Source organism: Pristiophorus japonicus, unplaced genomic scaffold (genome assembly GCF_044704955.1).
Source record: "Pristiophorus japonicus isolate sPriJap1 unplaced genomic scaffold, sPriJap1.hap1 HAP1_SCAFFOLD_160, whole genome shotgun sequence".
NCBI classification, from domain to species: Eukaryota; Metazoa; Chordata; class Chondrichthyes; family Pristiophoridae; genus Pristiophorus; species Pristiophorus japonicus.
Window position 1 is genome coordinate 48,983 of NW_027251278.1, and position 24,713 is coordinate 73,695.

General features: G+C 65.5%; 1 protein-coding gene across 1 annotated transcript in view; it reads right to left on the reverse strand.

Annotated features, from left to right (window-relative positions):
• The window catches only part of LOC139243073 (calpain-1 catalytic subunit-like), a gene marked incomplete at both ends in the record, with an annotated part of 231,498 nt that overhangs the window by 48,453 nt on the left and 158,332 nt on the right, over positions 1 to 24,713 (reverse strand). The gene's annotated exons all lie outside the window — the stretch shown is intronic.

Below are 24,713 nucleotides of genomic sequence, written 5' to 3' on the forward strand. Positions count from 1 at the left end.
CCCGGGGTTGGAGGGATAACTGGGGTCGGAGAGATTCCCGGGGTCGGAGAGATACCCGGGGTCGGAGAGATACCCGGGGTCGGAGAGATACCCGGGGTCGGAGGGATACCCGGGGTCGGAGAGATACCCGGGGTCAGAGAGATACCCGGGGTCGGAGGGATACCCGGGGTCGGAGGGATACCCGGGGTCAGAGTGGGGTCGGAGAGATACCCAGGGTCAGAGGGATACCCGGGGTCGGAGGGATACCCAGGGTCGGAGGGATACCCGGGGTCGGAGAGATACCTAGAGTCGGAGGGATACCCGGGGTCGGAGGGATACCCGGGGTCGGAGAGATACCCGGGGTCGGAGAGATACCCGAGGTCGGAGTGGGGTCGGAGAGATACCCGGGGTCGGAGGGATACCCGGGGTCGGAGGGATACCCTGGGTCAGAGGGATACCCGGGGTCGGAGAGATACCCGGGGTCGGAGAGATACCCGAGGTCGGAGTGGGGTCGGAGAGATACCCGGGGTCAGAGGGATACCCGGGGTCAGAGGGATACCCTGGGTCAGAGGGATACCCGGGGTCGGAGGGAAACCCTGGGTCAGAGGGATACCCGGGGTCGGAGAAATACCCGGGGTCGGAGGGATACCAGGGGTCGGAGGGATACCAGGGGTCGGAGGGATACCAGAGGTCAGAGCGGGGTCAGAGAGATACCCGGGGTCGGAGGGATACCCGGGGTCGGAGGGATACCCGGGGTCGGTGGGATACCCTGGGTCAGAGTGGGCTCAGAGAGATACCCGGGGTCAGAGGGATACCCGGGGTCGGAGGGATACCCGGGGTCAGAGTGGGGTCAGAGAGATACCCGGGGTTGGAGAGATACCCGGGGTCAGAGGGATACCCAGGGTCGGAGAGATACCCAGAGTCGGTGGGATACCCGGGGTCGGAGGGATACCCGGGGTCAAAGTGGGGTCGGAGAGATACCCGGGGTTGGAGAGATACCCGGGGTCAGAGTGGGGTCGGAGAGATACCCGGGGTTGGAGAGATACCCGGGGTCAGAGTGGGGTCGGAGAGATACCCAGGGCCAGAGGGATACCCGGGGTCAGGGTGATACCCGGGGTCGGAGGGATACCCGAGGTCGGAGGGCTACCCGGGGTTGGAGAGATACCCGTGGTCGGAGGGATACTCGTGGTCGGAGAGATACCCGGGGTCGTTGGGATACCAGGGGTCGGAGGGATACCCGGGGTCGGAGAGACACCCGGGGTCGGAGAGATACCCGGGGTCGGAGAGACACCCGGGGTCGGAGAGACACCCTGGGTCAGAGTGTGGTCGGAGAGATACACAGGTTGGGAGCGATACCCGGTGTCGGAGAGATACCCGGGGTCGGAGAGATACCCGGGGTCAGAGTGATACCCGGGGTTGGAGGGATACCCGGGGTCGGAGTGGGGTCGGAGTGATGGAGTGGGGTCGGAGAGATATCCAGGGTCAGAGGGATACCCGGAGTCGGAGAGACACCCGGGGTCAGAGTGGGGTCGGAGAGATACACAGGGTGGGAGCGATACCCGGGGTCGGAGAGATACCCGGGGTCGGAGAGAAACCCGGGGTCGGAGTGGGGTCGGAGAGATACCCAGGGTCGGAGCGATATCCGGGGACGGAAAGATACCCAGAGTCGGAGGGATACCCGGGGTCGGAGAGATACCCGGGGTCGGAGAGATACCCGGGGTCGGAGAGATACCCGGGATCGGAGGGATACCCGGGGTCAGAGGGATACCCGTGGTCGGAGAGATACCCGGGGTCGTAGAGATACCTGGGGTCGGAGGGATACCCGGGGTCGGAGTGGGGTCGGAGAGATACCCGGGGTCAGAGGGATACCCGGGGTCAGAGGGATACCCTGGGTCAGAGGGATACCCGGGGTCAGAGGGGTACCCGGGGTCGGAGGGATACCCATGGTCGGAGAGAGACCCGGGGTCGGAGGGATACCCGGGGTCGGAGGGATACCAGGGGTCGGAGGGATACCAGGGGTCGGAGGGATACCCGGGGTCAGAGTGGGGTTGTAGAGATACCCGGGGTCAGAGGGATACCCGGGGTCGGAGAGATACCCGGGGTCAGAGTGGGGTTGGAGAGATACCCGGGGTCAGAGGGATACCCGGGGTCGGAGGGATACCCGGGGTCAGAGTGGGGTTGGAGAGATACCCGGGGTCAGAGGGATACCCGGGGTCGGAGAGATACCCGGGGTTGAAGGGATACCCGGGGTCGGAGAGATACCCGGGGTCGAAGGGATACCCGGGGTCGGAGAGATACCCTGGGTCGGAGAGATACCCAGAGTCGGTGGGATACCCGGGGTCAAAGTGGGGTCGGAGAGATACCCGGGGTTGGAGAGATACCCGGGGTCAGAGTGGGGTCGGAGAGATACCCAGGGCCAGAGGGATACCCGGGGTCAGGGTGATACCCGGGGTCGGAGGGATACCCGAGGTCGGAGGGCTACCCGGGGTCGGAGAGATACCTGGGCTCGGAGAGATACCCGGGGTCAGAGAGATACCCGGGTTCAGAGGGATACTCGTGGTCGGATAGATACCCGGGGTCGTTGGGATACCCGGGGTCGGAGAGATACCCGGGGTCGTTGGGATACCCGGGGTCAGAGAGATACCCGGAGTCAGAGAGATACCCGGGGTCAGAGGGATACTCGTGGTCGGAGAGATACCCGGGGTCGTTGGGATACCCGGGGTCGGAGGGATACCCGGGGTCGGAGAGATACCCGGGGTCGGAGAGATACCTGGGGTTGGAGAGATACCCGGGGTCAGAGGGATACCCAGGGTCGGAGAGATATCCAGAGTCGGAGGGATACACGGGGTCGGAGGTATACCCGGGGTCAAAGTGGGGTCGGAGAGATACCCGGGGTTGGAGAGATACCCGGGGTCAGAGGGATACCCGGGGTCAGGGTGATACCCGGGGTCGGAGGGATACCCGAGGTCGGAGGGCTACCCGGGGTCGGAGAGATACCCGGGGTCGGAGGGATACCCTGGGTCAGAGGGATACCCGGGGTCGGAGAGATACCCGGGGTCGGAGAGATACCCGAGGTCGGAGAGATACCCGAGGTCGGAGTGGGGTCGGAGAGATACCCGGGGTCAGAGGGATACCCGGGGTCAGAGGGATACCCTGGGTCAGAGGGATACCCGGGGTCGGAGAGATACCCGAGGTCGGAGTGGGGTCGGAGAGATACCCGGGGTCAGAGGGATACCCGGGGTCAGAGGGATACCCTGGGTCAGAGGGATACCCTGGGTCAGAGGGATACCCGGGGTCAGAGGGATACCCGGGGTCGGAGGGATACCCGGGGTCGGAGAAATATCCGGGGTCAGAGGGATACCAGGGGTCGGAGGGATACCAGGGGTCGGAGGGATACCAGAGGTCAGAGCGGGGTCAGAGAGATACCCGGGGTCGGAGGGATACCCGGGGTCGGAGGGATACCCGGGGTCGGAGGGATACCCTGGGTCAGAGTGGGGTCAGAGAGATACCCGGGGTCAGAGGGATACCCGGGGTCAGAGGGATACCCGGGGTCGGTGGGATACCCGGGGTCAGAGTGGGGTTGGAGAGATACCCGGGGTCGGAGGGATACCCGGGGTCAGAGGGATACCCGGGGTCGGAGAGATACCCAGAGTCGGTGGGATACCCGGGGTCGGAGGGATACCCGGGGTCAAAGTGGGGTCGGAGAGATACCCGGGGTTGGAGAGATACCCGGGGTCAGAGTGGGGTCGGAGAGATACCCGGGGTTGGAGAGATACCCGGGGTCAGAGTGGGGTCGGAGAGATACCCAGGGCCAGAGGGATACCCGGGGTCAGGGTGATACCCGGGGTCGGAGGGATACCAGAGGTCGGAGGGATACCAGGGGTCGGAGGGATACCAGGGGTCAGAGTGAGGTCAGAAAGATACCCGGGGTCGGAGGGATATCCGGGGTCGGAGGGATACCCGGGGTCGGTGGGATACCCGGGGTCAGAGTGGGGTCAGAGAGATACCCGGGGTCAGAGGGATACCCGAGGTCGGAGGGATACCAGGGGTCAGAGTGGGGTTGTAGAGATACCCGGGGTCAGAGGGATACCCGGGGTCGGAGAGATACCCGGGGTCAGAGTGGGGTTGGAGAGATACCCGGGGTCAGAGGGATACCCGGGGTCGGAGGGATACCCGGGGTCAGAGTGGGGTTGGAGAGATACCCGGGGTCAGAGGGATACCCGGGGTCGGAGGGATACCCGGGGTCAGAGTGGGGTTGTAGAGATACCCGGGGTCAGAGGGATACCCGGGGTCGGAGAGATACCCGGGGTCAGAGTGGGGTTGGAGAGATACCCGGAGTCAGAGGGATACCCGGGGTCGGAGGGATACCCGGGGTCAGAGTGGGGTTGGAGAGATACCCGGGGTCAGAGGGATACCCGGGGTCAGAGGGATACCCTGGGTCAGAGGGATACCCGGGGTCGGAGGGATACCTGGGGTCAGAGGGATACCCGGGGTCGGAGGGATACCCGGGGTCGGAGAAATACCCGGTGTCGGAGGGATACCAGGGGTCGGAGGGATACCAGGGGTCGGAGGGATACCAGAGGTCAGAGCGGGGTCAGAGAGATACCCGGGGTCGGAGGGATACCCGGGGTCGGTGGGATACCCTGGGTCAGAGTGGGGTCAGAGAGATACCCGGGGTCAGAGGGATACCCGGGGTCGGAGGGATACCCGGGGTCAGAGTGGGGTTGGAGAGATACCCGGGGTCAGAGGGATACCCGGGGTCGGAGGGATACCCTGGGTCAGAGGGATACCCGGGGTCGGAGAGATACCCGGGGTCGGAGAGATACCCGAGGTCGGAGTGGGGTCGGAGAGATACCCGGGGTCAGAGGGATACCCGGGGTCAGAGGGATACCCTGGGTCAGAGGGATACCCGGGGTCGGAGGGATACCCTGGGTCAGAGGGATACCCGGGGTCGGAGGGATACCCGGGTCGGAGAAATACCCGGGGTTGGAGGGATACCAGGGGTCGGAGGGATACCAGGGGTCGGAGGGATACCAGGGGTCGGAGGGATACCAGAGGTCAGAGTGGGGTCAGAGAGATACCCGGGGTTGGAGAGATACCCGGGGTCGGAGAGATACCCGGGGTCGGAGGGATACCCGGGGTCAGAGTGGGGTTGGACAGATACCCGGGGTCAGAGGGATACCCGGGGTCGGAGGGATACCCGGGGTCAGAGTGGGGTTGTAGAGATACCCGGGGTCAGAGGGATACCCGGGGTCGGAGAGATACCCGGGGTCAGAGTGGGGTTGGAGAGATACCCGGGGTCAGAGGGATACCCGGGGTCGGAGGGATACCCGGGGTCAGAGTGGGGTTGGAGAGATACCCGGGGTCAGAGGGATACCCGGGGTCAGAGGGATACCCTGGGTCAGAGGGATACCTGGGGTCGGAGGGATACCCTGGGTCAGAGGGATACCCGGGGTCGGAGGGATACCCGGGGTCGGAGAAATACCCGGTGTCGGAGGGATACCAGGGGTCGGAGGGATACCAGGGGTCGGAGGGATACCCGGGGTCGGTGGGATACCCTGGGTCAGAGTGGGGTCAGAGAGATACCCGGGGTCAGAGGGATACCCGGGGTCGGAGGGATACCCGGGGTCAGAGTGGGGTTGGAGAGATACCCGGGGTCAGAGGGATACCCGGGGTCGGAGAGATACCCAGAGTCGGTGGGATACCCGGGGTCGGAGGGATACCCGGGGTCAAAGTGGGGTCGGAGAGATACCCGGGGTTGGAGAGATACCCGGGGTCAGAGTGGGGTCGGAGAGATACCCGGGGTTGGAGAGATACCCGGGGTCAGAGTGGGGTCGGAGAGATACCCAGGGCCAGAGGGATACCCGGGGTCAGGGTGATACCCGGGGTCGGAGGGATACCCGAGGTCGGAGGGCTACCCGGGGTTGGAGAGATACCCGTGGTCGGAGGGATACTCGTGGTCGGAGAGATACCCGGTGTCGTTGGGATACCAGGGGTCGGAGGGATACCCGGGGTCGGAGAGACACCTGGGGTCGGAGAGATACCCGGGGTCGGAGAGACACCCGGGGTCGGAGAGACACCCTGGGTCAGAGTGTGGTCGGAGAGATACACAGGTTGGGAGCGATACCCGGTGTCGGAGAGATACCCGGGGTCGGAGAGATACCCGGGGTCGGAGTGATACCCGGGGTCGGAGGGATACCCGGGGTTGGAGGGATACCCGTGGTCGGAGAGATACACAGGGTGGGAGCGATACCCGGGGTCGGAGAGATACCCGGGGTCGGAGAGAAACCCGGGGTCGTAGAGATACCCGGGGTCGGAGAGATACCCGGGGTTGGAGGGATAACTGGGGTCGGAGAGATACCCGGTGTCGGAGAGATACCCGCGGTCGGAGAGATACCCGGGGTCGGAGGGATACCCGGGGTCGGAGAGATACCCGGGGTCGGAGGGATACCCGGGGTCGGAGAGATACCCGGGGTCGGAGAGATACCCGTGGTCAGAGGGATACCCGGGGTCGGAGGGATACCCGGGGTCGTAGAGATACCCGGGGTCGGAGAGATACCCGGGGTTGGAGGGATAACTGGGGTCGGAGAGATACCCGGGGTCGTAGAGATACCCGGGGTCGGAGAGATACCCGGGGTTGGAGGGATAACTGGGGTCGGAGAGATACCCGGGGTCGGAGAGATACCCGGGGTCGGAGAGATACCCGGGGTCGGAGGGATACCCGGGGTCGGAGAGATACCCGGGGTCAGAGAGATACCCGGGGTCGGAGGGATACCCGGGGTCGGAGGGATACCCGGGGTCGGAGGGATACCCGGGGTCAGAGTGGGGTCGGAGAGATACCCAGGGTCAGAGGGATACCCGGGGTCGGAGGGATACCCAGGGTCGGAGGGATACCCGGGGTCGGAGAGATACCTAGAGTCGGAGGGATACCCGGGGTCGGAGGGATACCCGGGGTCGGAGAGATACCCGGGGTCGGAGAGATACCCGAGGTCGGAGTGGGGTCGGAGAGATACCCGGGGTCGGAGGGATACCCGGGGTCGGAGGGATACCCTGGGTCAGAGGGATACCCGGGGTCGGAGAGATACCCGGGGTCGGAGAGATACCCGAGGTCGGAGTGGGGTCGGAGAGATACCCGGGGTCAGAGGGATACCCGGGGTCAGAGGGATACCCTGGGTCAGAGGGATACCTGGGGTCGGAGGGATACCCTGGGTCAGAGGGATACCCGGGGTCGGAGGGATACCCGGGGTCGGAGAAATACCCGGTGTCGGAGGGATACCAGGGGTCGGAGGGATACCAGGGGTCGGAGGGATACCCGGGGTCGGTGGGATACCCTGGGTCAGAGTGGGGTCAGAGAGATACCCGGGGTCAGAGGGATACCCGGGGTCGGAGGGATACCCGGGGTCAGAGTGGGGTTGGAGAGATACCCGGGGTCAGAGGGATACCCGGGGTCGGAGAGATACCCAGAGTCGGTGGGATACCCGGGGTCGGAGGGATACCCGGGGTCAAAGTGGGGTCGGAGAGATACCCGGGGTTGGAGAGATACCCGGGGTCAGAGTGGGGTCGGAGAGATACCCGGGGTTGGAGAGATACCCGGGGTCAGAGTGGGGTCGGAGAGATACCCAGGGCCAGAGGGATACCCGGGGTCAGGGTGATACCCGGGGTCGGAGGGATACCCGAGGTCGGAGGGCTACCCGGGGTTGGAGAGATACCCGTGGTCGGAGGGATACTCGTGGTCGGAGAGATACCCGGTGTCGTTGGGATACCAGGGGTCGGAGGGATACCCGGGGTCGGAGAGACACCTGGGGTCGGAGAGATACCCGGGGTCGGAGAGACACCCGGGGTCGGAGAGACACCCTGGGTCAGAGTGTGGTCGGAGAGATACACAGGTTGGGAGCGATACCCGGTGTCGGAGAGATACCCGGGGTCGGAGAGATACCCGGGGTCGGAGTGATACCCGGGGTCGGAGGGATACCCGGGGTTGGAGGGATACCCGTGGTCGGAGAGATACATAGGGTGGGAGCGATACCCGGGGTCGGAGAGATACCCGGGGTCGGAGAGAAACCCGGGGTCGTAGAGATACCCGGGGTCGGAGAGATACCCGGGGTTGGAGGGATAACTGGGGTCGGAGAGATACCCGGTGTCGGAGAGATACCCGCGGTCGGAGAGATACCCGGGGTCGGAGGGATACCCGGGGTCGGAGAGATACCCGGGGTCGGAGGGATACCCGGGGTCGGAGAGATACCCGGGGTCGGAGAGATACCCGTGGTCAGAGGGATACCCGGGGTCGGAGGGATACCCGGGGTCGTAGAGATACCCGGGGTCGGAGAGATACCCGGGGTTGGAGGGATAACTGGGGTCGGAGAGATACCCGGGGTCGTAGAGATACCCGGGGTCGGAGAGATACCCGGGGTTGGAGGGATAACTGGGGTCGGAGAGATACCCGGGGTCGGAGAGATACCCGGGGTCGGAGAGATACCCGGGGTCGGAGAGATACCCGGGGTCGGAGGGATACCCGGGGTCGGAGAGATACCCGGGGTCAGAGAGATACCCGGGGTCGGAGGGATACCCGGGGTCGGAGGGATACCCGGGGTCAGAGTGGGGTCGGAGAGATACCCAGGGTCAGAGGGATACCCGGGGTCGGAGGAATACCCAGGGTCGGAGGGATACCCGGGGTCGGAGAGATACCTAGAGTCGGAGGGATACCCGGGGTCGGAGGGATACCCGGGGTCGGAGAGATACCCGGGGTCGGAGAGATACCCGAGGTCGGAGTGGGGTCGGAGAGATACCCGGGGTCGGAGGGATACCCGGGGTCGGAGGGATACCCTGGGTCAGAGGGATACCCGGGGTCGGAGAGATACCCGGGGTCGGAGAGATACCCGAGGTCGGAGTGGGGTCGGAGAGATACCCGGGGTCAGAGGGATACCCGGGGTCAGAGGGATACCCTGGGTCAGAGGGATACCCGGGGTCGGAGGGATACCCTGGGTCAGAGGGATACCCGGGGTCGGAGAAATACCCGGGGTCGGAGGGATACCAGGGGTCGGAGGGATACCAGGGGTCGGAGGGATACCAGAGGTCAGAGCGGGGTCAGAGAGATACCCGGGGTCGGAGGGATACCCGGGGTCGGAGGGATACCCGGGGTCGGTGGGATACCCTGGGTCAGAGTGGGCTCAGAGAGATACCCGGGGTCAGAGGGATACCCGGGGTCGGAGGGATACCCGGGGTCAGAGTGGGGTCAGAGAGATACCCGGGGTTGGAGAGATACCCGGGGTCAGAGGGATACCCAGGGTCGGAGAGATACCCAGAGTCGGTGGGATACCCGGGGTCGGAGGGATACCCGGGGTCAAAGTGGGGTCGGAGAGATACCCGGGGTTGGAGAGATACCCGGGGTCAGAGTGGGGTCGGAGAGATACCCGGGGTTGGAGAGATACCCGGGGTCAGAGTGGGGTCGGAGAGATACCCAGGGCCAGAGGGATACCCGGGGTCAGGGTGATACCCGGGGTCGGAGGGATACCCGAGGTCGGAGGGCTACCCGGGGTTGGAGAGATACCCGTGGTCGGAGGGATACTCGTGGTCGGAGAGATACCCGGGGTCGTTGGGATACCAGGGGTCGGAGGGATACCCGGGGTCGGAGAGACACCCGGGGTCGGAGAGATACCCGGGGTCGGAGAGACACCCGGGGTCGGAGAGACACCCTGGGTCAGAGTGTGGTCGGAGAGATACACAGGTTGGGAGCGATACCCGGTGTCGGAGAGATACCCGGGGTCGGAGAGATACCCGGGGTCAGAGTGATACCCGGGGTTGGAGGGATACCCGGGGTCGGAGTGGGGTCGGAGTGATGGAGTGGGGTCGGAGAGATATCCAGGGTCAGAGGGATACCCGGAGTCGGAGAGACACCCGGGGTCAGAGTGGGGTCGGAGAGATACACAGGGTGGGAGCGATACCCGGGGTTGGAGAGATACCCGGGGTCGGAGAGAAACCCGGGGTCGGAGTGGGGTCGGAGAGATACCCAGGGTCGGAGCGATATCCGGGGACGGAAAGATACCCAGAGTCGGAGGGATACCCGGGGTCGGAGAGATACCCGGGGTCGGAGAGATACCCGGGGTCGGAGAGATACCCGGGATCGGAGGGATACCCGGGGTCAGAGGGATACCCGTGGTCGGAGAGATACCCGGGGTCGTAGAGATACCTGGGGTCGGAGGGATACCCGGGGTCGGAGTGGGGTCGGAGAGATACCCGGGGTCAGAGGGATACCCGGGGTCAGAGGGATACCCTGGGTCAGAGGGATACCCGGGGTCAGAGGGGTACCCGGGGTCGGAGGGATACCCATGGTCGGAGAGAGACCCGGGGTCGGAGGGATACCCGGGGTCGGAGGGATACCAGGGGTCGGAGGGATACCAGGGGTCGGAGGGATACCCGGGGTCAGAGTGGGGTTGTAGAGATACCCGGGGTCAGAGGGATACCCGGGGTCGGAGAGATACCCGGGGTCAGAGTGGGGTTGGAGAGATACCCGGGGTCAGAGGGATACCTGGGGTCGGAGGGATACCCGGGGTCAGAGTGGGGTTGGAGAGATACCCGGGGTCAGAGGGATACCCGGGGTCGGAGAGATACCCGGGGTTGAAGGGATACCCGGGGTCGGAGAGATACCCGGGGTCGAAGGGATACCCGGGGTCGGAGCGATACCCTGGGTCGGAGAGATACCCAGAGTCGGTGGGATACCCGGGGTCAAAGTGGGGTCGGAGAGATACCCGGGGTTGGAGAGATACCCGGGGTCAGAGTGGGGTCGGAGAGATACCCAGGGCCAGAGGGATACCCGGGGTCAGGGTGATACCCGGGGTCGGAGGGATACCCGAGGTCGGAGGGCTACCCGGGGTCGGAGAGATACCTGGGCTCGGAGAGATACCCGGGGTCAGAGAGATACCCGGGTTCAGAGGGATACTCGTGGTCGGATAGATACCCGGGGTCGTTGGGATACCCGGGGTCGGAGAGATACCCGGGGTCGTTGGGATACCCGGGGTCAGAGAGATACCCGGAGTCAGAGAGATACCCGGGGTCAGAGGGATACTCGTGGTCGGAGAGATACCCGGGGTCGTTGGGATACCCGGGGTCGGAGGGATACCCGGGGTCGGAGAGATACCCGGGGTCGGAGAGATACCCGGGGTTGGAGAGATACCCGGGGTCAGAGGGATACCCAGGGTCGGAGAGATATCCAGAGTCGGAGGGATACACGGGGTCGGAGGTATACCCGGGGTCAAAGTGGGGTCGGAGAGATACCCGGGGTTGGAGAGATACCCGGGGTCAGAGGGATACCCGGGGTCAGGGTGATACCCGGGGTCGGAGGGATACCCGAGGTCGGAGGGCTACCCGGGGTCGGAGAGATACCCGGGGTCGGAGGGATACCCTGGGTCAGAGGGATACCCGGGGTCGGAGAGATACCCGGGGTCGGAGAGATACCCGAGGTCGGAGAGATACCCGAGGTCGGAGTGGGGTCGGAGAGATACCCGGGGTCAGAGGGATACCCGGGGTCAGAGGGATACCCTGGGTCAGAGGGATACCCGGGGTCGGAGAGATACCCGAGGTCGGAGTGGGGTCGGAGAGATACCCGGGGTCAGAGGGATACCCGGGGTCAGAGGGATACCCTGGGTCAGAGGGATACCCTGGGTCAGAGGGATACCCGGGGTCAGAGGGATACCCGGGGTCGGAGGGATACCCGGGGTCGGAGAAATACCCGGGGTCGGAGGGATACCAGGGGTCGGAGGGATACCAGGGGTCGGAGGGATACCAGAGGTCAGAGCGGGGTCAGAGAGATACCCGGGGTCGGAGGGATACCCGGGGTCGGAGGGATACCCGGGGTCGGAGGGATACCCTGGGTCAGAGTGGGGTCAGAGAGATACCCGGGGTCAGAGGGATACCCGGGGTCAGAGGGATACCCGGGGTCGGTGGGATACCCGGGGTCAGAGTGGGGTTGGAGAGATACCCGGGGTCGGAGGGATACCCGGGGTCAGAGGGATACCCGGGGTCGGAGAGATACCCAGAGTCGGTGGGATACCCGGGGTCGGAGGGATACCCGGGGTCAAAGTGGGGTCGGAGAGATACCCGGGGTTGGAGAGATACCCGGGGTCAGAGTGGGGTCGGAGAGATACCCGGGGTTGGAGAGATACCCGGGGTCAGAGTGGGGTCGGAGAGATACCCAGGGCCAGAGGGATACCCGGGGTCAGGGTGATACCCGGGGTCGGAGGGATACCAGAGGTCGGAGGGATACCAGGGGTCGGAGGGATACCAGGGGTCAGAGTGGGGTCAGAAAGATACCCGGGGTCGGAGGGATATCCGGGGTCGGAGGGATACCCGGGGTCGGTGGGATACCCGGGGTCAGAGTGGGGTCAGAGAGATACCCGGGGTCAGAGGGATACCCGAGGTCGGAGGGATACCAGGGGTCAGAGTGGGGTTGTAGAGATACCCGGGGTCAGAGGGATACCCGGGGTCGGAGAGATACCCGGGGTCAGAGTGGGGTTGGAGAGATACCCGGGGTCAGAGGGATACCCGGGGTCGGAGGGATACCCGGGGTCAGAGTGGGGTTGGAGAGATACCCGGGGTCAGAGGGATACCCGGGGTCGGAGGGATACCCGGGGTCAGAGTGGGGTTGTAGAGATACCCGGGGTCAGAGGGATACCCGGGGTCGGAGAGATACCCGGGGTCAGAGTGGGGTTGGAGAGATACCCGGAGTCAGAGGGATACCCGGGGTCGGAGGGATACCCGGGGTCAGAGTGGGGTTGGAGAGATACCCGGGGTCAGAGGGATACCCGGGGTCAGAGGGATACCCTGGGTCAGAGGGATACCCGGGGTCGGAGGGATACCTGGGGTCAGAGGGATACCCGGGGTCGGAGGGATACCCGGGGTCGGAGAAATACCCGGTGTCGGAGGGATACCAGGGGTCGGAGGGATACCAGGGGTCGGAGGGATACCAGAGGTCAGAGCGGGGTCAGAGAGATACCCGGGGTCGGAGGGATACCCGGGGTCGGTGGGATACCCTGGGTCAGAGTGGGGTCAGAGAGATACCCGGGGTCAGAGGGATACCCGGGGTCGGAGGGATACCCGGGGTCAGAGTGGGGTTGGAGAGATACCCGGGGTCAGAGGGATACCCGGGGTCGGAGAGATACCCAGAGTCGGTGGGATACCCGGGGTCGGAGGGATACCCGGGGTCAAAGTGGGGTCGGAGAGATACCCGGGGTTGGAGAGATACCCGGGGTCAGAGTGGGGTCGGAGAGATACCCGGGGTTGGAGAGATACCCGGGGTCAGAGTGGGGTCGGAGAGATACCCAGGGCCAGAGGGATACCCGGGGTCAGGGTGATACCCGGGGTCGGAGGGATACCCGAGGTCGGAGGGCTACCCGGGGTTGGAGAGATACCCGTGGTCGGAGGGATACTCGTGGTCGGAGAGATACCCGGGGTCGTTGGGATACCAGGGGTCGGAGGGATACCCGGGGTCGGAGAGACACCTGGGGTCGGAGAGATACCCGGGGTCGGAGAGACACCCGGGGTCGGAGAGACACCCTGGGTCAGAGTGTGGTCGGAGAGATACACAGGTTGGGAGCGATACCCGGTGTCGGAGAGATACCCGGGGTCGGAGAGATACCCGGGGTCAGAGTGATACCCGGGGTTGGAGGGATACCCGGGGTCGGAGAGATACACAGGGTGGGAGCGATACCCGGGGTCGGAGAGATACCCGGGGTCGGAGAGAAACCCGGGGTCGTAGAGATACCCGGGGTCGGAGAGATAACCGGGGTTGGAGGGATAACTGGGGTCGGAGAGATACCCGGGGTCGGAGAGATACCCGGGGTCGGAGAGATACCCGGGGTCGGAGGGATACCCGGGGTCGGAGAGATACCCGGGGTCGGAGGGATACCCGGGGTCGGAGAGATACCCGGGGTCGGAGAGATACCCGGGGTCAGAGGGATACCCGGGGTCGGAGGGATACCCGGGGTCGTAGAGATACCCGGGGTCGGAGAGATACCCGGGGTTGGAGGGATAACTGGGGTCGGAGAGATACCCGGGGTCGGAGAGATACCCGGGGTCGGAGAGATACCCGGGGTCGGAGGGATACCCGGGGTCGGAGAGATACCCGGGGTCGGAGAGATACCCGGGGTCGGAGGGATACCCAGGGTCGGAGGGATACCCGGGGTCAGCGTGGGGTCGGAGAGATACCCAGGGTCAGAGGGATACCCGGGGTCGGAGGGATACCCAGGGTCGGAGTGGGGTCGGAGCGATACCCGTGGCCGGAGAGATACCCGGGGTCGGAGGGATACCTGGGGTCGGAGTGGGGTCGGAGCGATACCCGGGGTCGGAGGGATACCCGGGGTCGGAGTGGGGTCGGAGCGATACCCGGGGTCGGAGAGATACCCAGGGTCGGATGGATACCCGGGGTCGGAGTGGGGTCGGAGAGATACTCGGGGTCAGAGGGATACCCGGGGTCGGAGGGATACCCGGGGTCGGAGGGATACCCGGGGTCCAAGTGGGGTCGGAGAGATACCCAGGGTCGGAGAGATACCCGGGGTCAGAGTGGGGTCGGAGAGATACCCAGGGTCGGAGGGATACCCGGGGTCGTAGGGATACCCGGGGTCGGAGAGATACCCGGGGTCGGAGAGATACCCGGGGTCGGAGGGATACCCGTGGCCGGAGGGATACCCGGGGTCGGAGAGGTACCCATGGTCGGAGGGATACCCGGGGTCGGAGAGATACCCGGGGTCGGAGAGATACCCGGGGTCGGAGGGATACCCGGTATCGCAGTGGGGTCGGAGAGATACTCGGGGTCAGAGGGATACCCGGGGTCGGAGGGATACCCAGGGTCGGAGGGATATCCGGGGTCAGAGTGGGATCGGAGAGATACCCGGATCGGAGGGATACCCGGGTCCACAGGGATACCCGGGGTCGGAGAGATACCCGGGGTCGGAGGTATACCCGGGGTCAAAGTGGGGTCGGAGAGATACCCGGGGTCGGAGGGATACCCGTGATCGGAGAGATACCCGGGTTCGGAGAGATACCCGGGTTCGGAGAGATACCCGGGTTCGGAGGGATACCCGTGGTCGGAGGGATACCCGGGGTCAGAGTGGGGTTAGAGAGATACCCGAGGTCAGAGGGATACCCGGGGTCGAAGGGATACCCGGGGTCGGAGAGATACCCGGAGTCGGAGGGATTCCCGGGGTCAGAGTGGGGTCGGAGAGATACCCTGGATCGGAGAGATACCCGGGGTCGGAGGGATACCCGGGGTCAGAGGGATACCCGGGGTCAGAGTGGGGTCTGAGAGATACCCAGGGTCAGCGGGATACCCGGGGTCGTCGAGATACCCGGGGTCGGAGTGACAGCCATGGTCGGAGGGATACCCGGGATCGGAGGGATACCCGGGGTCGGAGAGATACCCGGGGTCGGAGAGATACCCGGGGTCAGAGTGGGGTCGGAGGGATACCCGGGGTCGGAGGGATACCCGGGGTCGGAGGGATACCCGGGGTCGGAGAGATACCAGGGGTCGGAGAGATACCCGGGGTCAGAGTGGGGTCGGAGGGATACCCGGGGTCGGAGGGCTACCCGGGGTCGGAGAGATACCCGGGGTCGGAGGGATACCCGGGGTTGGAGAGATATTCGGGGTCGGAGAGATACCCGGGGTCGGAGAGATACCCGGGGTCGGAGAGATACCCGGGGTCGGAGAGATACCCGGGGTCGGAGGGATACCCGGGGTCGGAGAGATACCCGGGGTTGGAGAGATATTCGGGGTCGGAGAGATACCCGGGGTCGGAGAGATATTCGGGGTCGGAGAGATACCCGGGGTCGGCGGGATACCCGGAGTCGGAGGGATACCCGGGATCGGAGAGATACCCGGGGTGGGAGCGATACCCGGAGTCGGAGAGATACCCGGGGTCGGAGAGATACCCAGGGTCGGAGGGATACCCGGGATCGGAGGGATACCCGGAGTCGGAGAGATACCCGGTGTCGGAGGGATACCCGGGATCGGAGGGATACCCGGAGTCGGAGAGATACCCGGGGTCAGAGTCGGGTCGGAGAGATACCCAGGATCGGAGAGATACCCGGGATCGGAGGGATACCCGGGGTCGGAGGGATACCCGGGGTCGGAGGGATACCCGGGATCGGAGAGATACCCGGGGTCGGAGAGATACCCGGGGTCGGAGGGATACCCGTGGTCGGAGAGGTACCAGTGGTCGGAGGGATACCCGGGGTCGGAGTGATACCCAGGATCGGAGGGATACCCGGGGTCGGAGGGATACCCGGGGTCGGAGGGACACCCAGGGTCAGAGGGATAGCCGGGGTCGGATAGATACCCGTGGCCGGAGAGATACCCGGGGTCGGAGGGATACCCGGGGTCGGAGTGGGGTCGGAGCGATACCCGGGGTCGGAGGGATACCCGGGGTCGGAGTGGGGTCGGAGCGATACCCGGGGTCGGAGAGATACCCGGGGTCGGAGAGATACCCGGGGTCGGAGGGATACCCGGGGTCGGAGTGGGGTCGGAGCGATACCCGGGGTCGGAGGGATACCCGGGGTCGGAGTGGGGTCGGAGCGATACCCGGGGTCGGAGAGATACCCGGGGTCGGAGAGATACCCGGGGTCGGAGGGATACCTGGGGTCGGAGGGATACCCAGGGTCGGATGGATACCCGGGGTCGGAGTGGGGTCGGAGAGATACTCGGGGTCAGAGGGATACACGGGGTCGGAGGGATACACGGGGTCGGAGGGATACCCGGGGTCGGTGGGATACCCTGGGTCAGAGTGGGGTCAGAGAGATACCCGGGGTCAGAGGGATACCCGGGGTCGGAGGGATACCCGGGGTCAGAGTGGGGTTGGAGAGATACCCGGGGTCAGAGGGATACCCGGGGTCGGAGAGATACCCAGAGTCGGTGGGATACCCGGGGTCGGAGGGATACCCGGGGTCAAAGTGGGGTCGGAGAGATACCCGGGGTTGGAGAGATACCCGGGGTCAGAGTGGGGTCGGAGAGATACCCGGGGTTGGAGAGATACCCGGGGTCAGAGTGGGGTCGGAGAGATACCCAGGGCCAGAGGGATACCCGGGGTCAGGGTGATACCCGGGGTCGGAGGGATACCCGAGGTCGGAGGGCTACCCGGGGTTGGAGAGATACCCGTGGTCGGAGGGATACTCGTGGTCGGAGAGATACCCGGGGTCGTTGGGATACCAGGGGTCGGAGGGATACCCGGGGTCGGAGAGACACCTGGGGTCGGAGAGATACCCGGGGTCGGAGAGACACCCGGGGTCGGAGAGACACCCTGGGTCAGAGTGTGGTCGGAGAGATACACAGGTTGGGAGCGATACCCGGTGTCGGAGAGATACCCGGGGTCGGAGAGATACCCGGGGTCAGAGTGATACCCGGGGTTGGAGGGATACCCGGGGTCGGAGAGATACACAGGGTGGGAGCGATACCCGGGGTCGGAGAGATACCCGGGGTCGGAGAGAAACCCGGGGTCGTAGAGATACCCGGGGTCGGAGAGATAACCGGGGTTGGAGGGATAACTGGGGTCGGAGAGATACCCGGGGTCGGAGAGATACCCGGGGTCGGAGAGATACCCGGGGTCGGAGGGATACCCGGGGTCGGAGAGATACCCGGGGTCGGAGGGATACCCGGGGTCGGAGAGATACCCGGGGTCGGAGAGATACCCGGGGTCAGAGGGATACCCGGGGTCGGAGGGATACCCGGGGTCGTAGAGATACCCGGGGTCGGAGAGATACCCGGGGTTGGAGGGATAACTGGGGTCGGAGAGATACCCGGGGTCGGAGAGATACCCGGGGTCGGAGAGATACCCGGGGTCGGAGGGATACCCGGGGTCGGAGAGATACCCGGGGTCGGAGAGATACCCGGGGTCGGAGGGATACCCAGGGTCGGAGGGATACCCGGGGTCAGCGTGGGGTCGGAGAGATACCCAGGGTCAGAGGGATACCCGGGGTCGGAGGGATACCCAGGGTCGGAGTGGGGTCGGAGCGATACCCGTGGCCGGAGAGATACCCGGGGTCGGAGGGATACCTGGGGTCGGAGTGGGGTCGGAGCGATACCCGGGGTCGGAGGGATACCCGGGGTCGGAGTGGGGTCGGAGCGATACCCGGGGTCGGAGAGATACCCAGGGTCGGATGGATACCCGGGGTCGGAGTGGGGTCGGAGAGATACTCGGGGTCAGAGGGATACCCGGGGTCGGAGGGATACCCGGGGTCGGAGGTATACCCGGGGTCCAAGTGGGGTCGGAGAGATACCCAGGGTCGGAGAGATACCCGGGGTCAGAGTGGGGTCGGAGAGATACCCAGGGTCGGAGGGATACCCGGGGTCGTAGGGATACCCGGGGTCGGAGAGATACCCGGGGTCGGAGAGATACCCGGGGTCGGAGGGATACCCGTGGCCGGAGGGATACCCGGGGTCGGAGAGGTACCCATGGTCGGAGGGATACCCGGGGTCGGAGAGATACCCGGGGTCGGAGAGATACCCGGGGTCGGAGGGATACCCGGTATCGCAGTGGGGTCGGAGAGATACTCGGGGTCAGAGGGATACCCGGGGTCGGAGGGATACCCAGGGTCGGAGGGATATCCGGGGTCAGAGTGGGATCGGAGAGATACCCGGATCGGAGGGATACCCGGGTCCACAGGGATACCCGGGGTCGGAGAGATACCCGGGGTCGGAGGTATACCCGGGGTCAAAGTGGGGTCGGAGAGATACCCGGGGTCGGAGGGATACCCGTGATCGGAGAGATACCCGGGTTCGGAGAGATACCCGGGTTCGGAGAGATACCCGGGTTCGGAGGGATACCCGTGGTCGGAGGGATACCCGGGGTCAGAGTGGGGTTAGAGAGATACCCGAGGTCAGAGGGATACCCGGGGTCGAAGGGATACCCGGGGTCGGAGAGATACCCGGAGTCGGAGGGATTCCCGGGGTCAGAGTGGGGTCGGAGAGATACCCTGGATCGGAGAGATACCCGGGGTCGGAGGGATACCCGGGGTCAGAGGGATACCCGGGGTCAGAGTGGGGTCTGAGAGATACCCGGGGTCGGAGAGATACCCGGGGTCAGCGGGATACCCGGGGTCGTCGAGATACCCGGGGTCGGAGTGACAGCCATGGTCGGAGGGATACCCGGGATCGGAGGGATACCCGGGGTCGGAGAGATACCCGGGGTCGGAGAGATACCCGGGGTCAGAGTGGGGTCGGAGGGATACCCGGGGTCGGAGGGATACCCGGGGTCGGAGGGATACCCGGGGTCGGAGAGATACCCGGGGTCGGAGAGATACCCGGGGTCAGAGTGGGGTCGGAGGGATACCCGGGGTCGGAGGGCTACCCGGGGTCGGAGAGATACCCGGGGTCGGAGGGATACCCGGGGTTGGAGAGATATTCGGGGTCGGAGAGATACCCGGGGTCGGAGAGATACCCGGGGTCGGAGAGATACCCGGGGTCGGAGAGATACCCGGGGTCGGAGGGATACCCGGGGTCGGAGAGATACCCGGGGTTGGAGAGATATTCGGGGTCGGAGAGATACCCGGGGTCGGAGATATATTCGGGGTCGGAGAGATACCCGGGGTCGGCGGGATACCCGGAGTCGGAGGGATACCCGGGATCGGAGAGATACCCGGGGTGGGAGCGATACCCGGAGTCGGAGAGATACCCGGGGTCGGAGAGATACCCAGGGTCGGAGGGATACCCGGGATCGGAGGGATACCCGGAGTCGGAGAGATACCCGGTGTCGGAGGGATACCCGGGATCGGAGGGATACCCGGAGTCGGAGAGATACCCGGGGTCAGAGTCGGGTCGGAGAGATACCCAGGATCGGAGAGATACCCGGGATCGGAGGGATACCCGGGGTCGGAGGGATACCCGGGGTCGGAGGGATACCCGGGATCGGAGAGATACCCGGGGTCGGAGGGATACCCGTGGTCGGAGAGGTACCAGTGGTCGGAGGGATACCCGGGGTCGGAGGGATACCCAGGATCGGAGGGATACCCGGGGTCGGAGGGATACCCGGGGTCGGAGGGACACCCAGGGTCAGAGGGATAGCCGGGGTCGGATAGATACCCGTGGCCGGAGAGATACCCGGGGTCGGAGGGATACCCGGGGTCGGAGTGGGGTCGGAGCGATACCCGGGGTCGGAGGGATACCCGGGGTCGGAGTGGGGTCGGAGCGATACCCGGGGTCGGAGAGATACCCGGGGTCGGAGGGATACCCGGGGTCGGAGTGGGGTCGGAGCGATACCCGGGGTCGGAGGGATACCCGGGGTCGGAGTGGGGTCGGAGCGATACCCGGGGTCGGAGAGATACCCGGGGTCGGAGAGATACCCGGGGTCGGAGGGATACCCGGGGTCGGAGGGATACCCAGGGTCGGATGGATACCCGGGGTCGGAGTGGGGTCGGAGAGATACTCGGGGTCAGAGGGATACACGGGGTCGGAGGGATACACGGGGTCGGAGGGATACCCGGGGTCGGAGAGATACCCAGGGTCGGATGGATACCCGGGGTCGCAGTGGGGTCGGAGAGATACCCGGGGTCGGAGAGATACCCAGGATCGGAGAGATACCCGGGGTCGGAGGGATACCCGGGGTCGGAGGGATACCCGGGGTCGGAGGTATACCCGGGGTCCAAGTGGGGTCGGAGAGATACCCGGGGTCGGAGGGATACCCGTGATCGGAGAGATACCCGGGGTCAAAGAGAAACATGGGGTCGGAGGGATACCCGGGGTCGGAGGGATACCCGGGGTCGGAGAGATACCCGGGGTCGGAGAGATACCTGGGTTCGGAGGGATACCCGTGGTCGGAGGGATACCCGGGGTCAGAGTGGGGTTAGAGAGATACCCGGGGTCAGAGGGATACCCGGGGTCGGAGAGATACCTGGGATCGGAGAGATACCCGGGTTCGGAGAGATACCCGGGTTCGGAGAGATACCCGGGTTCGGAGGGATACCCGTGGTCGGAGGGATACCCGGGATCGGAGAGATACCCGGGATCGGAGAGATACCCGGGTTCGGAGAGATACCCGGGTTCGGAGAGATACCCGGGTTCGGAGGGATACCCGTGGTCGGAGTGGGGTTAGAGAGATACCCGGGGTCAGAGTGGGGTTAGAGAGATACCCGAGGTCAGAGTGGGGTTAGAGAGATACCCGGGGTCAGAGGGATACCCGGGGTCGGAGGGATACCCGGGGTCAGAGTGGGGTTAGAGAGATACCCGGGGTCAGAGTGGGGTTAGAGAGATACCCGAGGTCAGAGGGATACCCGGGGTCGGAGAGATACCCGGAATCGGAGAGATACTCGGGGTCGGATGGATACCCGGGTCGGAGAGATACCCGGGGTCAGAGTGGGGTCGGAGAGATACCCAGGATCGGAGAGATACCCGGGGTCGGAGGGATACCCGGGGTCGGAGGGAAAATCCGGGGTCAGAGTGGGGTCTGAGAGATACCCAGGGTCAGCGGGATACCCGGGGTCGGAGGGATACCCGGGGTCGGAGTGACAGCCGTGGTCGGAGGGATACCCGGGGTCGGAGGGATACCCGGGGTCGGAGAGATACCCGGGGTCGGAGAGATACCCGGGGTCAGAGTGGGGTCGGAGGGATACCCGGGGTCGGAGGGATACCCGGGGTTGGAGGGATACCCGGGGTCGGAGAGATACCCGGGGTCGGAGAGATACCCGGGATCGGAGAGATACCCGGGGTCGGAGAGATACTCGGGGTCGGAGAGATACTCGGTGTCGCAGAGATACCCGGGGTCGGAGAGATACCCGGGGTCGGAGGGATACCCGGGGTCGGAGAGATACCCGGAGTCGGAGAGATATTCGGGGTCGGAGAGATACCCGGGGTCGGAGAGATACCCGGGGCCGGTGCGATACCCGGGGTCGGAGGGATACCCGGGGTCGGAGGGATACCCGGGGTCGAAGAGATACCCGGGGTCGAAGAGATACCCGGGGTCGGAGGTATACCCGGGGTCAAAGTGGGGTCGGAGAGATACCCGGGGTCGGAGAGATAACCGGGGTCGGAGAGATACCCGGGGTCGGAGAGATACCCGGGGTCGGAGAGATACCCGGAGTCGGAGTGGGGTCGGAGAGATACCCAGGGTCGGAGTGACAGCCGTGGTCGGAGGGATACCCGGGGTCGGAGGGATACCCGGGTTCGGAGAGATACCCGGGGTCGGAGAGATACCCGGGATCGGAGAGATACCCGGGGTCGGAGAGATACTCGGGGTCGGAGAGATACTCGGTGTCGCAGAGATACCCGGGGTCGGAGAGATACCCGGGGTCGGAGGGATACCCGGGGTCGGAGAGATACCCGGAGTCGGAGAGATATTCGGGGTCGGAGAGATACCCGGGGTCGGAGAGATACCCGGGGCCGGTGCGATACCCGGGGTCGGAGGGATACCCGGGGTCGGAGGGATACCCGGGGTCAGAGGGATACCCGGGGTCGAAGAGATACCCGGGGTCGGAGAGATACCCGGGGTCGGAGGTATACCCGGGGTCAAAGTGGGGTCGGAGAGATACCCGGGGTCGGAGAGATAACCGGGGTCGGAGAGATACCCGGGGTCGGAGAGATACCCGGGGTCGGAGAGATACCCGGAGTCGGAGTGGGGTCGGAGAGATACTCGGGGTCAGAGGGATACCCGGGGTCGGAGGGATACCCGGGGTCGGAGAGGTACCCATGGTCGGAGGGATACCCGGGGTCGGAGAGATACCCGTGGCCGGAGGGATACCCGGGGTCGGAGAGATACCCGGGGTCGGAGGGATACCCGGGGTCGGATAGCTACCCGGTATCGCAGTGGGGTCGGAGAGATACTCGGGGTCAGAGGGATACCTGGGGTCGGAGGGATATCCGGGGTCAGAGTGGGGTCGGAGAGATACCCGGATCGGAGGGATACCCGGGTCCACAGGGATACCCGGGGTCGGAGAGATACCCGGGGTCGGAGGTATACCCGGGGTCAAAGTGGGGTCGGAGAGATACCCGGGGTCGGAGGGATACCCGTGATCGGAGAGATACCCGGGGTCAAAGAGAAACACGGGGTCGGAGTGGGGTCGGAGAGATACCCAGGGTCGGAGGGATACCCGGGGTCGGAGGGATACCCGGGGTCGGAGGGATACCCGTGGTCGGAGGGATACCCAGGGTCAGAGGGATACCCGGGGTCGGAGCGATACCCGGGGTCGGAGGGATACCCGGGGTCGGAGGGATACCCGGGGTCAGAGTGGGGTTAGAAAGATACCCGGGGTCAGAGGGATACCCGGGGTCGGAGAGATACCCGGGATCGGAGAGATACCCGGAATCGGAGAGATACTCGGGGTCGAAGGGATACCCGGGGTCTGAGAGATACCTGGGGTCGGAGAGATACCCGGGGTCGGAGAGATACCCGGGGTCGGAGAGATACCCGGGGTCAGAGTGGGGTCGGAGGGATACCCGGGGTCGGAGGGATACCCAGGGTCGGAGTGACAGCCGTGGTCGGAGGGATACCCGGGGTCGGAGAGATACTCGGGGTCGGAGAGATACCCGGGGTCGGAGAGATACTCGGGGTCGGAGGGATACCCGGGGTCGGAGAGATACCCGGGGTCGGAGAGATACCCGGGGTCGGAGAGATACCCGGGGTCGGAGAGATACCCGGGGTCGGAGGGATACCCGGGGTTGGAGGGATACCCAGGGTCAGAGTGGGGTTGGAGAGATACCCGGTGTCGGAGGAATACCCAGGGTCAGTGGGATACCCGGGGTCGGATAGATACCCGGGGTCGGAGAGATACCCGGGGTCGAAGGGATGCCCGGGGTCGAAGGGATGCCCGGGGTTGGAGAGATACCCGGGGTTGGAGAGATACCCAGGGTTGGAGGGATACCCGGGGTCAGAGTGGGGTCGGAGAGATACCCAGGGCCAGAGGGATACACGGGGTCAGAGTGGGGTCGGAGAGATACCCAGGGCCAGAGGGATAACCGGGGTCAGGGTGATACCCGGGGTCGGAGGGCTACCCGGGGTAGGAGAGATACCTGGGCTAGGAGAGATACCCGGGGTCAGAGAGATACCCGGGGTCAGAGTGGGGTCGGAGAGATACCCGGGGTCGGAGAGATACCCGGGGTTGGAGGGATACCCAGGGTCAGAGTGGGGTTGGAGAGATACCCGGTGTCGGAGGAATACCCAGGGTCAGTGGGATACCCGGGGTCGGAGAGATACCCGGGGTCGGAGAGATACCCGGGGTCGGAGAGGTACCCGGGGTCAGAGAGATACCCGGGGTCGGAGAGATACCCGGGGTCAGAGGGATACCCGGGGTCGGAGGGATACCCGGGGTCAAAGTGGAGTCAGAGAGATACCCGGGGTCGGTGAGATACCCGGGGTCGGAGGGATACCCGGGGTCGGAGGGATACCCGGGGTCGGAGTGATACCCGGGGTCGGAGGGATACCCGGGGTCCGAGGGATACCCGGGGTCAGAGGGATACCCGGGGTCGGAGATACACCCGGGTTCAGAGTGGGGTCGGAGAGATACCCAGGGTCGGAGAGATACCCGGGGTCGGAGAGATACCCGGGGTCGGAGAGATACCCGGGGTCGGAGGGATACCCGGGGTCAAAGTGGAGTCAGAGAGATACCCGGGGTCGGTGAGATACCCGGGGTCGGAGGGATACCCGGGGTCAGCGGGATACCCGGTGTCGGAGAGATACCCAGGATCAGAGAGATACCCGGGATCAGAGAGATACCCGGGATCAGAGAGATACCCGGGGTCGGAGAGATACCCGGGGTCGGAGAGGTAC